This window comes from Triticum aestivum, chromosome 7A (genome assembly GCF_018294505.1).
Source record: "Triticum aestivum cultivar Chinese Spring chromosome 7A, IWGSC CS RefSeq v2.1, whole genome shotgun sequence".
NCBI lineage: Eukaryota > Viridiplantae > Streptophyta > Magnoliopsida > Poales > Poaceae > Triticum > Triticum aestivum.
The window spans coordinates 306,302,587-306,319,844 of record NC_057812.1 but is presented as its reverse complement, the minus strand read 5'-3'; positions in this window follow the sequence as shown (position 1 = coordinate 306,319,844).

The window sequence follows — 17,258 nt, the reverse complement described above, 5'->3', positions numbered from 1 at the left end:
ATACATGTATGGATGCATAGACAACACCATGTCCCTAGTAAGCCTCTAGTTGACTAGCTTGTTATCAATAGATGGTTACGGTTTCCTGATCATGGACATTGGATGTCGTTGATAACGGGATCACATCATTAGGAGAATGATGTGATGGACAAGACCCAATCCTAAGCCTAGCACAAAGATCGTGTAGTTCGTATGCTAAAGCTTTTCTAATGTCAAGTATCATTTCCTTAGACCATGAGATTGTGCAACTCCGGATACCGTAGGAGTGCTTTGGGTGTGCCAAACGTCACAACGTAACTGGGTGGCTATAAATGTACACTACAGGTATCTCTGAAAGTGTCTGTTGGGTTGGCACGAATCGAGACTGGGATTTGGCACTCCGTGTGATGGAGAGGTATCTCTGGGCCCACTCGGTAGGACATCATCATAATGTGCACAATGTGATCAAGGAGTTGATCACGGGATGATGTGTTACGGAACGAGTAAAGAGACTTGCCGGTAACGAGATTGAACAAGGTATCGGGATACCGACGATCGAATCTTGGGCAAGTATCGTACCGCTAGACAAAGGGAATTGTATACGGGATTGATTAAGTCCCTGACATCGTGGTTCATCCGATGAGATCATCGTGGAACATGTGGGAGCCAACATGGGTATCTAGATCCCGCTGTTGGTTATTGACCGGAGAGTCATCTCGGTCATGTCTGCATGTCTCCCGAACCCGTAGGGTCTACACACTTAAGGTTCGATGACGCTAGGGTTATAGAGATATAAGTATGCGGTAACCCGAAATTTGTTCAGAGTCCCGAATGAGATCCCGGACGTCACGAGGAGTTCTGGAATGGTCCGGAGGTAAAGAATTATATATAGGAAGTGCTATTTCGGCTATCGGGACAAGTTTCGGGGTCATCGGTATTGTACCGGGACCACCGGAAGGGTCCCGGGGGTCCACCGGGTGGGGCCACCTGCCCCGGGGGGCCACATGGGCTGTAGGGGGTGCGCCCTGGCCTATATGGGCCAAGGGCACCAGCCTCAAGAGGCCCATGCGCCAAAGGGACAAGAGGAGGGGAGAGTCCTAAAAGGGGAAGGCACCTCCGAGGTGCCTTGGGGAGGATGGACTCCTCCCCCCTTGGCCGCACCCTTCCTTGGAGGAAGGGGCAAGGCTGCGCCCTCCCCCTCTCCCTTGGCCCTATATATAGTGGGGGGAAGGGAGGGCAAACAAAACCCAAGCCCTGGCGCCTCCCTCTCCCTCCCATGACACATCTCCCTCCTCCCGCAGCGCTTGGCCAAGCCCTGTTGGAATCCCGCTGCTTCCACCACCACGCCGTCGTGCTGCTGGATCTCCATCAACCTCTCCTTCCCCCTTGCTGGATCAAGAAGGAGGAGACGTCGCTGCTCCATACGTGTGTTGAAATCGGAGGTGCCGTCCGTTCGGCGCTAGGATCATCGGTGATTTGGATCACGGCGAGTACGACTCCATCAACCCCGTTCTCTTGAACGCTTCCGCGCACGATCTACAAGGGTATGTAGATCCACTCCTCCCTCGTTGCTAGATGACTCCATAGATTGATCTTGGTGACACGTAGGAAATTTTTTGAATTATTGCTACGTTCCCCAACAGTGGCATCATGAGCTAGGTCTATGCGTAGTTTCTATGCACGAGTAGAACACAAAGTAGTTGTGGGCGTTGATTTTGTTCAATATGCTTACCGTTACTAGTCCAATCTTGATTCGGCGGCATTGTGGGATGAAGCGGCCCGGACCGACCTTACACGTACTCTTACGTGAGACTGGTTCCACCGACTGACATGCACTAGTTGCATAAGGTGGCTAGCGGGTGTCTGTCTCTCCCACTTTAGTCGGATCGGATTCGATGAAAAGGGTCCTTATGAAGGGTAAATAGCAATTGGCATATCACGTTGTGGTCTTTGCGTAGGTAAGAAACGTTCTTGCTAGAAACCCATAGCAGCCACGTAAAACATGCAAACAACAATTAGAGGACGTCTAACTTGTTTTTGCAGGGTATGCTATGTGATGTGATATGGCCAAAAGGATGTGATGAATGATATATGTGATGTATGAGATTCATCATGTTCTTGTAATAGGAATCACGACTTGCATGTCGATGAGTATGACAACCGGTAGGAGCCATAGGAGTTGTCTTAATTTATTTATGACCTGCGTGTCAACATAAACGTCATGTAATTACTTTACTTTATTGCTAAAGCGTTAGCCATAGTAGTAGAAGTAATAGATGACGTGACAACTTCAAGAAGACACGATGATGGAGATCATGATGATGGAGATCATGGTGTCATGCCGGTGATGATAATGATCATGGAGCCCCGAAGATGGAGATCAAAAGGAGCAATATGATATTGGCCATATCATGTCACTATTTGATTGCATGTGATGTTTATCATGTTTATGCATCTTATTTGCTTAGAACGACGGTAGTAAATAAGATGATCCCTCACTAAAATTTCAAGAAGGTGTTCCCCCTAACTGTGCACCGTTGCGAAGTTCGTCGTTTCGAAGCACCACGTGATGATCGGGTGTGATAGATTCTAACGTTCACATACAACGGGTGTAAGACAGATTTACACACGCGAAACACTTAGGTTAACTTGACGAGCCTAGCATGTACAGACATGGCCTCAGAACACAAGAGACCGAAAGGTCGAGCATGAGTCGTATAGTAGATACGATCAACATGAAGATGTTCACCATGTTGACTAGTCCGTCTCACGTGATGATCGGACACGGCCTAGTTGACTCGGATCATGTAATCACTTAGATGACTAGAGGGATGTCTATCTGAGTGGGAGTTCATAAGATGAACTTAATTATCCTGAACATAGTCAAAAGGTCTTCGCAAATTATGTCGTAGCTCGCGCTTCAGTTCTACTGTTTAGATATGTTCCTAGAGAAAATTTAGTTGAAAGTTGATAGTAGTAATTATGCGGACTAGGTCCGTAAACTGAGGTTTGTCCTCATTGCTTCATAGAAGGCTTATGTCCTTAATGCACCGCTCAGTGTGCTGAACCTCGAACGTTGTCTGTGGATGTTGCGAACATCTGACATACACATTTTGATAACTACGTGATAGTTCAGTTAAACGGCTTAGAGTTGAGGCACCGAAGACGTTTTTGAAACGTCGTGAAACATATGAGATGTTTCGAGGGCTGAAATTGGGATTTCAGGCTCGTGCCCACGTCAAGAGGTATAAGACCTCCGGCAATTTTCTTAGCCTGCAAATAAGGGAGAAAAGCTCAATTGTTGAACTTGTGCTCAGATTGTACTGAGTACAACAATCATTTGAATCAAGTGGGAGTTGATCTTCCAGATGAGATATTGATGTTTCTCCGAAGTCATTACCACCAAGCTGCTAGAGCTTCGTGATGAACTATAATGTATCAGGGACATATATGATGAACCTTGAGATATTCGCGATGTTTGACACCACAAAGTAGAAATCAAGTAGGAGCATCAATTGTTGATGGTTGGTGAAACCACTAGTTTCAAGAAGGGCAAGGGCAAGAAAGGGATACTTCATGAAACGACAAGTCAGTTGCTGCTCAAGTGAAGAAACCCAAGGTTGAACCCAAGCCCGAGACTAAGTGCTTCTGTAATAAAGGGGAACAGCCACTGGAGCAGAATTACCCTAGATACTTGGTAGATGAGAAGGCTGGCAGGTCGATAGAAGTATATTGGATATACATTGTGTTAATGTGTACTTTACTAGTACTCCTAGTAGCACCAGGGTATTAGATACCGGTTCGGTTGCTAAGTGTTAGTAACTGGAAACAAAAGGCTACGGAATAAACGGAGACTAGCTAAAAGGTGAGATGACGATATGTGTTGGAAGTATTTCCAAGGTTGATCAAATATTGTACGCTCCCTCTACCATCGAGATTGGTATTAAAACCTAAATAATTGTTATTTGGTGTTTGCGTTGAGCATAGACATGATTGGATTACGTCTATCGCAATACGGTTATTCATTTAAGGAGAATAATGGTTACTCTGTTTATTTGAATAATACCTTCAATGGTCTTACACCTTAAATGAATGGTTTATTGAATCTCGATCGTAGTGATACACATGTTCATGCCAAAAGATATAAGATATTAATGATAGTACCACCTACTTGTGGCACTGCCACGTAAGTCATATCGGTATAAAGCGCATGAAGAAGCTCCATGTTGATGGATCTTTGGGCTCACTCGTTTTTGAAAAGTTTGAGACATGCGAACCATGTCTATTGGTGTATATGCATGAAGAAACTCCATGCAAATGGACCGTTTGGACTCACTTGATTTTGAATCACTTGAGACATGCAAATCATACCACATGGGCAAGATGACTGAAAGCCTCGTTTTCAGTAAAATGGAACTAGAAAGCAACTTGTTGGAAGTAATACATTTTGATGTGTGCAGTCCAATGAGTGCTGAGGCATGTAGTGGATATCGTTATGTTCTTACTTCACAGATGATTTGAGTAGATGTTGAGTATATTTACTTGATGAATCACGAGTCTGAATTATTGAAAGGTTCAAGTAATTTCAGGGTGAAGTTGAAAGATCATCGTGACAAGAGGATAAAATATCTAAGATATGATCATAGAGATGAATATCTGAATTACGAGTTTGGCACAGAATTGAGACATTGTGGAAATTGTTTCACAACTAATACAGCCTGGAACACCATAGTGTGATGGTGTGTCCGAACATCATAGCTGCACCCTATTGGATATGATGCATACCATGATGTCTCTTATCGAATTACCACAATAGTTTATGGGTTAGGCATTAAAGACAACAACATTCACTTTAAATAGGGCACCACGTAATTCCGATGAGATGACACCATATGAACTATGGTTTAGAGAAACCTAAGCTGTCATTTCTTAAAAGTTTGGGGCTGCGACGCTTATGTGAAAAAGTTTCAGGCTGATAAGCTCGAACCCAAAGCGGATAAATGCATCTTCATAGGACACCCAAAAAAGTTGGGTATACCTCCTGTCTCAGATCCGAAAGCAATAAGGGATTGTTTCTAGAATCGGGTACTTTCTCGAGGAAAAGATTCTCTCGAAAGAATTGAGTGGGAGGATGGTGGAGACTTGATGAGGTTATTGAACCGTCTCTTCAACTAGTGTGTGGCAGGGCACAGGAAGTTGTTCCTGTGGCACCTACACCAATTGAAGTGGAAGCTTATGATAGTGATCATGAAACTTCAGATCAAGTCACTACCAAACCTCGTGGGATGACAAGGATGCGTACTACTTCAGAGTGGTACGTGATCCTGTCTTGGAAGTCATGTTGCTAGACAACAATGAACCTACGAGCCATGGAGAAGCGATGGTGGGCCCGGATTCTGATAAATGGCTCGAGGCCATAAAATCCGAGAGAGGATCCATGTATGAAAACAAAGTGTAGACTTTGGCAGAACGGCTCGATGGTCGTAAGGCTATTGAGTACAGATGGATTTTAAAAGGAAGATGGACAATGATGGTAAGTATCACCATTAAGAAAGCTCGACTTGTCGTTAAGATGTTTTCCGACAAGTTCAAGGAGTTGACTACGATGAGACTTTCTCACTCGTAGCGATGCTAAGAGTCTGTTGGAATTATATTAGCGATTACTGCATTATTTATGAAATCTTGTAGATAGGATATCAAAACATTGTTTCCTCGATGATTTTCTTGAGGAAAGGTTGTATGTGATACAACCGGAAGGTTTTGTCAATCCTGAAAGATGCTAATAAGTATGCAAAGCTCCAGCAATCCTTCTGAGGACTGGAGTAAGCATCTCGGAGTTGGAATGTACGCTTTGATGAGATGATCAAAGATTTTGGGTTTATACAAAGTTTATGAGAAACTTGTATTTCCAAAGAAGTGAGTGGGAGCACTATAGAATTTCTGATGAGTATATGTTGTTGACATATTATGGATCAGAAATGATGTAGAATTTCTGGAAAGCATATAGGGTTATTTGAAAAGTGTTTTTCAATGGAAAACCTGGATTAGGCTACTTGAGTGTTGAGAATTAAGATCTATAAGGATAGATCAAAACGCTTAATAGTACTTTCAAATGAGCACATACCTTGACATGATCTTGAAGGTGTTCAAGATGGATCAGTCAAAGAAGGAGTTCTTGCCTGAGATGTAAGGTATGAAGTTAAGACTTAAAGCTCGACCACGGCAGAATAGAGAGAAAGGACGAAGGTCGTCCCCTATGCTTAAGACATAGGCCCTACAGTATGCTATGCTGTGTACCGCACCTGAAATGTGCCTTGCCATGAGTCAGTCAAGGGGTACAAGAGTGATCCAAGAATGGATCACAAGACAGTGGTCAAAGTTATCCTTAGTAACTAGTGGACTAAGGAATTTTCTCGATTATGGAGGTGGTAAAAGAGTTCGTCGTAAAGGGTTATGCCGATGCAAACTTTGACACTAATCCAGATTATTCTGAGTAGTAAACTGGATTCGTATAGTAGAACAGTTATTTGGAATAGCTCCAAATGTAGCGTAGTAGTTGCATCTACAAGATGACATAGAAATTTGCGAAGTACATACGGATCTGAATGTTGCAGACCCGTTGACTAAAACCTCTCTCACAAGCAAAACATGATCAAACCCAGAACTCATTGAGTCTTAATCACATGATGATGTGAACTAGTTTAGTGACACTAGTAAACTCTTTGGATGTTGGTCACATGGCGATGTGACCTGTGAGTGTTAATCACATGACGATGTGAACTAGATTATTGACTCTAGTGCAAGTGGGAGACTGTTGGAAATATGCCCTAGAGGCAATAATAAATTAGCTGTTATTATATTTCCTTGTTCATGATAATTGTTTATTAGCCATGCTAGAATTGTATTGATAGGAAACTCATATACATGTATGGATACATAGACAACACCATGTCCCTAGTAAGCCTCTAGTTGACTAGCTCGTTAATCAATAGATGGTTACGGTTTCCTGACCATGGACATTGGATGTCGTTGATAACGGGATCACATCATTAGGAGAATGATGTGATGGACAAGACCCAATCCTAAGCCTAGCACAAAGATCGTGTAGTTCGTATGCTAAAGCTTTTCTAATGTCAAGTATCATTTCCTTAGACCATGAGATTGTGCAACTCCCGGATACCGTAGGAGTGCTTTGGGTGTGCCAAACGTCACAATGTAACTGGGTGGCTATAAAGGTACACTACAGGTATCTCCGAAAGTGTCTATTGGGTTGGCACGAATCGAGACTGGGATTTGTCACTCCGTGTGATGGAGAGGTATCTCTGGGCCCACTCGGTAGGACATCATCATAATGTGCACAATGTGATCAAGGAGTTGATCACGGGATGATGTGTTACGGAACGAGTAAAGATACTTGCCGGTAAGGAGATTGAACAAGGTATCGGGATACCGACGATCGAATCTCGGGCAAGTATCGTACCGCTAGACAAAGGGAATTGTATACGGGATTGATTAAGTCCTTGACATCGTGGTTCATCCGATGAGATCATCGTGGAACATGTGGGAGCCAACATGGGTATCCAGATCCCACTGTTGGTTATTGACCGGAGAGTCATCTCGGTCATGTCTGCATGTCTCCCGAACCCGTAGGGTCTACACACATAAGGTTCGGTGACGCTAGGGTTATAGAGATATAAGTATGCGGTAACCCAAAAGTTGTTCGGAGTCCCGGATGAGATCCCGGACGTCACGAGGAGTTCTGGAATGGTCCGTAGGTAAAGAATTATATATAGGAAGTGCTATTTCGGCTATCGGGACAAGTTTCGGGGTCATCGGTATTGTACCGGGACCATCGGAAGGGTCCCGGGGATCCACCGGGTGGGGCCACCTGCCCCGGGGGGCCACATGGGCTGTAGGGGGTGCGCCTTGGCCTATATGGGCCAAGGGCACCAGCCCCAAGAGGCCCATGCGCCAAAGGGACAAGAGGAGGGGAGAGTCCTAAAAGGGGAAGGCACCTCCGAGGTGCCTTGGGGAGGATGGACTCCTCCCCCCCTTGGCCGCACCCTTCCTTGGAGGAAGGGGCAAGGCTGCGCCCTCCCCCTCTCCCTTGGCCCTATATATAGTGGGGGGAAGGGAGGGCAAACAAAACCCAAGCCCTGGCGCCTCCCTCTCCCTCCCATGACACATCTCCCTCCTCCTGTAGTGCTTGGCGAAGCCCTGTTGGAATCCCGCTACTTCCACCACCACGCCGTCGTGCTGCTGGATCTCCATCAACCTCTCCTTCCCCCTTGCTGGATCAAGAAGGAGGAGACGTTGCTGCTCCGTACGTGTGTTGAACGCGGAGGTGCCGTCCGTTTGGCGCTAGGATCATCGGTGATTTGGATCACGACGAGTACGACTCCATCAACCCCGTTCTCTTGAACGCTTCCGCGCGCGATCTACAAGGGTATGTAGATCCACTGCTCCCTCGTTGCTAGATGACTCCATAGATTGATCTTGGTGACACGTAGAAATTTTTTGAATTATTGCTACGTTCCCCAACACGTAGAGCCTATCACACCCGATCATCACGTGGTGTCTCAGCACGAAGAACTTTCGCAACGGTGCATACTCATGGAGAACACTTCTTGATAATTAGTGAGAGATCATCTTAAAATGCTACCATCAATCAAAGCAAGATAAGATGCATAAAAGATAAACATCACATGCAATCAATATAAGTGATATGATATGGCATCATCATCTTGTGCTTGCAATCTCCATCTTCGAAGCACCGTCATGATCACCATCGTCACCGACGCGACACCTTGATCTCCATTGTAGCATCGTTGTTGTCTCGCCAATCTTATGCTTCTACGACTATCGCTATTGCTTAGTGATAAAGTAAAGCATTACAGGGCGATTTCATTGCATACAATAAAGCGACAACCATATGGCTCCTGCCAGTTGCCGATAACTCGGTTACAAAACATGATCATCTCATACAATAAAATTTAGCATCATGTCTTGACCATATCACATCACAACATGCCCTGCAGAAACAAGTTAGACGTCCTCTACTTTGTTTGTTGCAAGTTTTACATGGCTGCTACGGGCTTTAAGCAAGAACTAATCTTACCTACGCATCAAAAACCACAACGATAGTTTGTCAAGTTGGTGCTGTTTTAACCTTCACAATGACCGGGCGTAACTACACTCGGTTCAACTAAAGTTGGAGAAACTGACACCCGCCAGCCACCTGTGTGCAAAGCATGTCGGTAGAGCCAGTCTCGCGTAAGCGTACGCGTAATGTCGGTCCGGGCTGCTTCATCCAACAATACCGCCGAACCAAAGCATGACATGCTGGTAAGCAGTATGACTTATATCGCCCACAACTCACTTGTGTTCTACTCATGCACAACATCAACGCATAAAACCTGGCTCGGATGCCACTGTTTGGAAATGTAGTAATTTAAAAAAATTTCCTACGCACACGCAAGATCATGGTGATGCATAGCAATGAGAGGGGAGAGTGTTGTCTACGTACCCTCGTAGACCGACAGCGGAAGCGTTATGACAACGCGGTTGATGTAGTCGTACGTCTTCACGGCCCGACTGATCAAGCACCGAAACTACGACACCTCCGAGTTTTAGCACACGTTCAACTCAATGACGATCCCCGGACTCCGATCTAGCAAAGTGTCGGGGAAGAGTTCTGTCGGCACGATGGCGTGGTGACGATCTTGATGTTCTACTGTCGCAGGGCTTCGCCTAAGCACCGCTACAATATTATCGAGGAGTATGGTGGAAGGGGGCACCGCACACGGCTAAGAAAATGATCACGAGGATCAACTTGTGTGTCTAGAGGTGCCCCCCTGCCCCCGTATATAAAGGAGCAAGGGGGGAGGCCTGCCAGCCCTTGGGCGCGCCAAGGAGGAGGAGTCATCCTCCTAGTAGGAGTAGGACTCCCCTCTTTCCTACTCCTACTAGGAGGGGGAAAGGAAGGGGGAGAGGGAGAAGGAAAGGGGGGCGCCGCCCCCCCTCTCCTAGTCCAATTCAGACCAGAGGGGGAGGGGGCGCGCGGCCCAACCTGGCCGCCCCTCTCTCTCTCCACTAGGGCCCATAAGGCCCATTACTTCTCCCGAGGGGGTTCCGGTAACCCTCCAGCACTCCGGTTTTCTCCTAAATCACCCGGAACACTTCCGGTGTCCGAATATAGCCGTCCAATATATCAATCTTTATGTCTCGACTATTTCGAGACTCCTCGTCATGTCCGTGATCACATCCAGGACTCCGAACAAACTTCGGTACATCAAAATATATAAACTCATAATGAAACTGTCATCGTAACGTTAAGCATGTGGACCCTATGGGTTCGAGAACAATGTAGACATGACCGAGCCATGTCTCCGGTCAATAACCAATAGCGGAACCTGGATGCTCATATTGGTTCCCACATATTCTTCGAATATCTTTATTGGTCAGACCGCATAACAACATACTTTGTTCCCTTTGTCATCGGTATGTTACTTGCCCGAGATTCGATCGTCGGTATCTCAATACCTAGTTCAATCTCGTTACTGGCAAGTCTCTTTACTCGTTTCATAATACATCATCTCGCAACTAACTCATTAGTTACAATGCTTGCAAGGCTTATGTGATGTGCATTACCGAGAGGGCCCAGAGATACCTCTCCGACAATCGGAGTGACAAATCCTAATCTCGAAATACGCCAACCCAACATGTACCTTTGGAGACACCTGTAGAGCTCCTTTATAATCACCCAGTTATGTTGTGACGTTTGGTAGCACACAAAGTGTTCCTCCGGCAAACGGGAGTTGCATCATCTCATAGTCATAGGAACATGTATAAGTCATGAAGAAAGCAATAGCAACATACTAAACGATCGGGTGCTAAGCTAATGGAATGGGTCATGTCAATCACATCATTCTCCTAATGATGTGATCCCATTAATCAAATGACAACACATGTCTATGGTTAGGAAACATAACCATCTTCGATTAACGAGCTAGTCAAGTAGAGGCACACTAGTGACGTTTAGTTTGTCTATGTATTCACACAAGTATTATGTTTCTGGATAATACAATTCTAGCATGAATAATAAACTTTTATCATGATATAAGTAAATAAATAATAACTTTATTATTGCCTCTAGGGCATATTTCCTTCAGGAGAGTCCCCAGCGGCGCTAACGAGCTCGGCGATGCGGTCCAGCCAGTCTTCGTAGAGGTCATCGACCGGGCGGTAATGCAGGAGCTCGCGTGCCATGAGCAACGCGGCCTACGCATCCGTGGGCGCGCGACGAGCATGGGACGATGAGCCGGCCGGAGTCAGCGACGGGGTGGCAGTGCGACCGTCCCGCCGCACAGAGGGGTGCAGCGATGACGCTTGCTTCTCGTTCGTTGTCGGGCCAGTGATGGCGTTGGTAGCAGGTGATGGAGAACGGCGGGGAGGTCCACCAACGGGCGCTGTCTGGGTGACATGAGCGGCGAGGGCGGCGCGGCACTCAGCACGGGCTCGGCGAGCGTCCAACATGGATGCGATGGAGCCGTGGAACATGGATCGACAGAGGGAAAGCTTCACGAGGTGTCCCTCGCCTTGATCTTTCCGCTCCTTGCGAGCTAGCTTAGTGAGGCTGCCCCTAAGGAGGTCTTGTGTCGTCCGCCTCACGAGGCTTGGCCCCTCGCGAGGGTCTTAAGCGTTGGTCGATGAAGATGGGCCGTATCAAGCCGTTGGTGGAGCAACGCCCCGGGCCACAGGCAGGTAAGTCTGGGTACCCCGTTCCTAGGACGCCGACAATGTTGCCTAGACTGGTATTGGTTGAGATGTAAAAAAACCTTTGGTTCTCAATGTATATATTACAGTTAAAGAAAATTACCATAGAATGATTGTTCTATTGTTTTAGGGTAAAAAGGGGTTAAACCTCCTTTTAAAAAATAAAAAAATTAATAAGAAGCTATTTAGCACAAAGGCTATACTCTTACATCATGCATGGAGGTGTAGTCTTCATATAGGACCTGCATCCAAGGCAACTCTTTATTTAGTCATTTTGTAACAAAATGTTTTTACGCTTTTCCCAAACTTTTTTGGTTGTGTGCATCTTATTATGAAGAGGCCAAGTGTTCAGTCATTGTTGTTGTATCAAATCATGTAGTGTTTGAATGAAAATGCTCTTTTAACTATGAGAGGCAGACCCATTTAACTATTTGAGCAAAGTTGCTTTCGGTCAAATGGCTACTTTATATTTTGCATGTCAAGTTAATTTATTTTTTTTAAGAAAAAATACGTCTGCACAACTTTATGTCTAAGGCTAAACATGGCAAAGAAAACCACACAAACACAACATACTGCAAAGCAAAGGTTCAAGGTAACAATACAGGAACAAGTTCAAGCCAACATGGAAATAAAGGGCCCCATTCCACATATAAGAACTATGAGCAAAATAAAGAGGGGGCAACTAGTCCGGCACTGATGTCAAAGAAGTAGCAGATGCACACGTCTTGGATACCATGAGGCCCATGTCATAAACGTCTTGCAATTTAGCAAGTAGCCGCCGTTGTTGTGAGATAGCAATCAATATGTTTGGCAGGGAAAATAGGCTCAATTGTAGAGTAGTCCATAAAGACTAAGCAATAGCAGCAAAAGCAACCAAATAGAGACGTGTAAATTGGGTAGAGAAAGGAGTGGGATAAATAACGCACCATTGGAAAGTATTGGGTCCCAATTGATGTTGATCCAAGACAGCACACAACTCCACATGAACGTAGGTAAGAGACAGTTAAGCAAAATGTGCTCCACATTCTTAATCTCTCCACAAAGAGTGCGGATAAATCTTATATTTCAAAGGAATGCGACCCTTCTAAGTAATTATATCTACATATATATATATTCCTTTCCTCCATTACTAAGTATTTGTCATTGTAGCATCAAAATTTTACTCATGCAACAATTAATGCCACACTTGACTACTGCAAGAAAAGCCAAGCAATAGGAGTACTGAGGTCACTAATACCATTTGCTCGCGCAGCATTCGTCTCTAAGTGTTAGTGTCGACCAAACCTCCCACATTAGGATTGGTTGTTGATAGTTCATAAAGCATGATGTAATATTTTTTGGTTTTCAGTCAAGGGTGATATACCAACATCGAGAAGACATTAATTACACCCGATCTTTGTGCACAATGTCAAGAGCTAGTCAAGAGAACGAGGATGCACACAACCAAATTGTAAAAAAAATGATCCAAAACAAGCAACAAACACCGAGCATCCCTTGACATTGCATAGGGGGTGCCAAAATGGTTCTCTAAAAAGTAACGCCTCTTGAAAGGAACGATACACAAGCGTCGCCATTGCTGAACCCAATCACTTGAGGGAAAATTATCGGTTTCCTGAAGATCAACTCCAAGCAAACTCTAAACAATGCCTTCAACAAGGAAGAGTGCAAAAAAAAATCATTGCCAGGCACAACAAATTATGTTTAGATATACGACTTTCACTCTAGAGCTCGAGAGAGGCACTCAATAAAACACCACCAACACAAAGTCACATGAGTTGTCACCATCACTTCCTAACCCGACCAAGATGAAGGAGACACACACAATCTCGTGTTGCACTATAACCATGCGCATGCGCACATGAGCTAACATGCCAACCATGACAAGAGCCACCCGCACAAGCATGAACATCCAACGACACACACGCAATGTGGATGACAGACCATCTGACGAGAGAGAAAGGTCACCAGCATCGCTTAAAATCACACATTAGGGATGCTCAAGTAGCATCTCACCTTCGCCATCGGTGATAGCTAGTGGTAGATTTGGGCAAGGCATCAACCCCCACATAATATGCCAACCTCTGCCACTTTCACAACTACGACCTGCCACTGCTATCTCCGCTGCAACGCCTTTGTCACCACCGAAGCACCTCACACTGACATAAGATGACCAGCTCAAGCAAACAGATATTGGGGGAGTCCGGACATGTGGTCAGATGAGACACGCCACATCGCAGGGAATCTAAATCCACGGACCAAGTAGTCGTGCCATTGATCATCGAACTGCGCCCACACAATGTCTTCACCATGCCACCTGCCATTGTTGATCCACCCTACATGTCGTTGTTACGCACTTACGGAGCATCGGCGGGACCGAGTAGCCTTGAGGAGGGGGCGGGCGAGGTGGGGGGGGGGAGCATTGTGTGCATGCAATGCCTTCCTATGTAGATTTCGACCTTGGAAAAAAATTGCGAGGGAATGTAGGAATTCAATCTTGGAGTGAAAAAAAAGATGCAGCCATACGCGTACATTATCCCCAACACCTGGGCATGCATGCAACAATTATTAGATAAAGCAGCTTTTGGTAGCTTGAAAGACAATGCTAGTTGAAATCAAATCAAAAGGACGTACGTACGTACCTTTGTTGGTCTGGCTGATGGGCCTGATATATTCCGGCTCGGGATTTTGTGTCGGACAATCTTACACGCAGTGGTACGCTGATCGACAAGTGTCGTTTGGCGGCAAAGGAAAAGGCCATGACGTGGCGACCGATGTCGATCCATGGCATCGATCGATCTGAGCTGATATGAGATGGACGGCCGGACAGGCTGGAAAGGAGGTCGATATTGGTACGTACGTACGTTGCTACTTTCTTTTGTTTCCCACCATTGCCGTGAGTGCTGCTGCTTTGCTTGAGCTAGCAGAACAACACGTGCCTGCAGACTCACACACATGCTGACATGGCGAACTACAATTTCACAGATAATAATGGGATAAAGCAACATCACTGTACTACCAAAGGAGCTTGCATGCATGCATGCCAGAGCGAGAGAGAGAGAGACCCCAGTCAGTTCACAGCCATTCTTTCGATCAAACACACATATGTGTGGAGTATATAATTTCAGCCGTCCTAGCTATAAACGAATCGTTGAAACAATCCAGCACAAGATTGATCTGTTGACTGGGGAGACACGTGTGCAGTGGCATCTATTATTGGGTGGCTCCATGGCAGATGCAGGGCAAACCTGTGGTGGGCGTGCAATGCCTTTGCGCCGCGGCATCACCTCCCTACACGTACTACATTCCCGGGGCGGGCCTCTGTGTGCGTGCTGGCCAGCTGCATGCTATAGCTTGCCAACACTAATGCGTGCTTGCTTTCGGCCACCTTTTCTTCAACAGGAAAAGAAAAGAAGACAACATGCAATCGATCGAATGATCGATTAGATTTAGGTGTTGGGCTTGCTAGCTCAAGTCGAATATCCAACTTTTATGGAAAATGCAATTTCACCGTGGCTTTACAAATGGAAACTAGCCGATGGAAAAAAAATGTGTTCGGGAGACCATGGTGATGATAAAGAACAAACTATCACTGCCGCAGAAAAACGTATTGATTTTTTTTACTGGAAATAGTAGGAGAGGCTCCTACTATGTTATACCCAGGGCCGTACCGGGGAAATCGGAGGCCCCGTGCAAATCAAAATTAGGCCCTATATGTGAAAGAAAACAATTATATCTTTGTCAACCGGTGTAATTTTCCACAAAAAGTTTACACCAAGCAGAAGGTTTAAAGGCATGTAGATAGCACATACTTAATCTGCTTTTTTTAGTTGTAACATGATGTTTTGAAAGAGCTGTGAGATTGAGAGAGAGCTGAGAGGAAACGATGAATCGTGATTAGAGAGATGCGTAGGGTGGGATGGTGTAAAATATTTCAGGCAGTTCATTACTCTAGTACCTAATGCTTTAGTTAACACGTTGATTAACAAAAAAATGGGGCCCCTCGGGTGCTGGGGCCTGTTCGGACGCTCCTGTTGCACATGCCCATATACGGCCCTGGCTATACCAATACACTCCTATAATAGATTTTTACATGGCTGAGAGGAAAGTCCCCGTAGAAATAATTGAAAAAACAAGAAGAGAGAAAGCAGAGTCTAAAGTGATTTTACAAAAGAAGTGATGTAATCACTAAGATCAGGGGACACTCTGTATTTAAGCCAGGTAAGACAGCCTTAGATCTCTCTAGCCAAGCTCTATACGAAGGACTGATCTTGTTGAAAATGAAGTTATTTGTCTCCTTCCAAATATTCCTGGCAGTTATGGTGAAGATTTCAAAGAAAAGCCTACCAGAATAATTTTCCTTTGCCATGATCCTTGAGATGCTAGAAGTGTATGAGATACCAATTTTTGACCAGCAAGTTTGGCTAAAAGAGCAATTAAAAATCAAGTGATCAATGGTCCCTTCCTCTTGAGAAGTGTATAGTATGCATGAGTCAATATTTCCAACCTTAAAATGTCTTCTTTTGAGCATGTTCCTTGTGTTCAGTCAGTCTGCTAAAAGAAGCCACATGAACACCTTCAATTTCATTTGCAGTTTTGATTTCCATATCCATTTGATATGCTTCAGACAAATGAATTGTCTATGCCAGTGAATGTAGATTTTTTTGGCCAAATAAACATGGCCCCGTGGGTAGTACCAATGATCAAGACTTTCTTACTCATAAATTTGTGGCGATTTAAGTCTGCCAGTAGAGTCCAACTCACTGAGCCTCGGGAGACATCAGCAAATGAAAATAGCGGACTTAAATCATTAGTCTCGTAGTACAAATGAACTAAAATATCATCAGTCTTGGTATATGAGTAGAGGAAGTCAAATTTTCATAGAGAATCAGACCATTCCAACTGTCATGCTAGATGGACAAATGTAGACCATTCCCTACCTCACATTTGGCGACTCCTTTATAGACATGCATAAATTTAACCAGAGTCTATCACCAAAAGGAACCGCATTTTGGAAGAGGGGAGGGACAATACCAGTATAGTATGATTCCCAAAGTAATTTGACTCATTGAAGATCTGCATGATTATAAATTTATCCAAGAACTTCAGGAGGAGAGCTTGATTATGAACTTTAATTTTGATCAATTAGAGACCTCCCTTATCTTTCAGACATCACACTCTTTTCCAAGCGATCCAGAAATTAAAAGATTCACCATGTTCATATTTTTTTGTCCATAAACATCTTCGTCAGATCTTGTGGAAAGTTTCGAGAAATTTGATCGGCATCTCCAAAGTGCAGGATGAAAATGTGATCATGGAGGACTAGCGAATTTATCAATTTGATTTTCTGACAATGTCACATAAGAGCCGTGGTACTGGAGATGTGAATCCACCCGATCAATTAAGGGCATAAACTCAGTCATGGTGGGTTTAGCAGTACCAAGCGGTAATCCAAGATAAGTAAACAGAAGGGAACTCAGAACACAACCAAAGACATTAGCTAGATC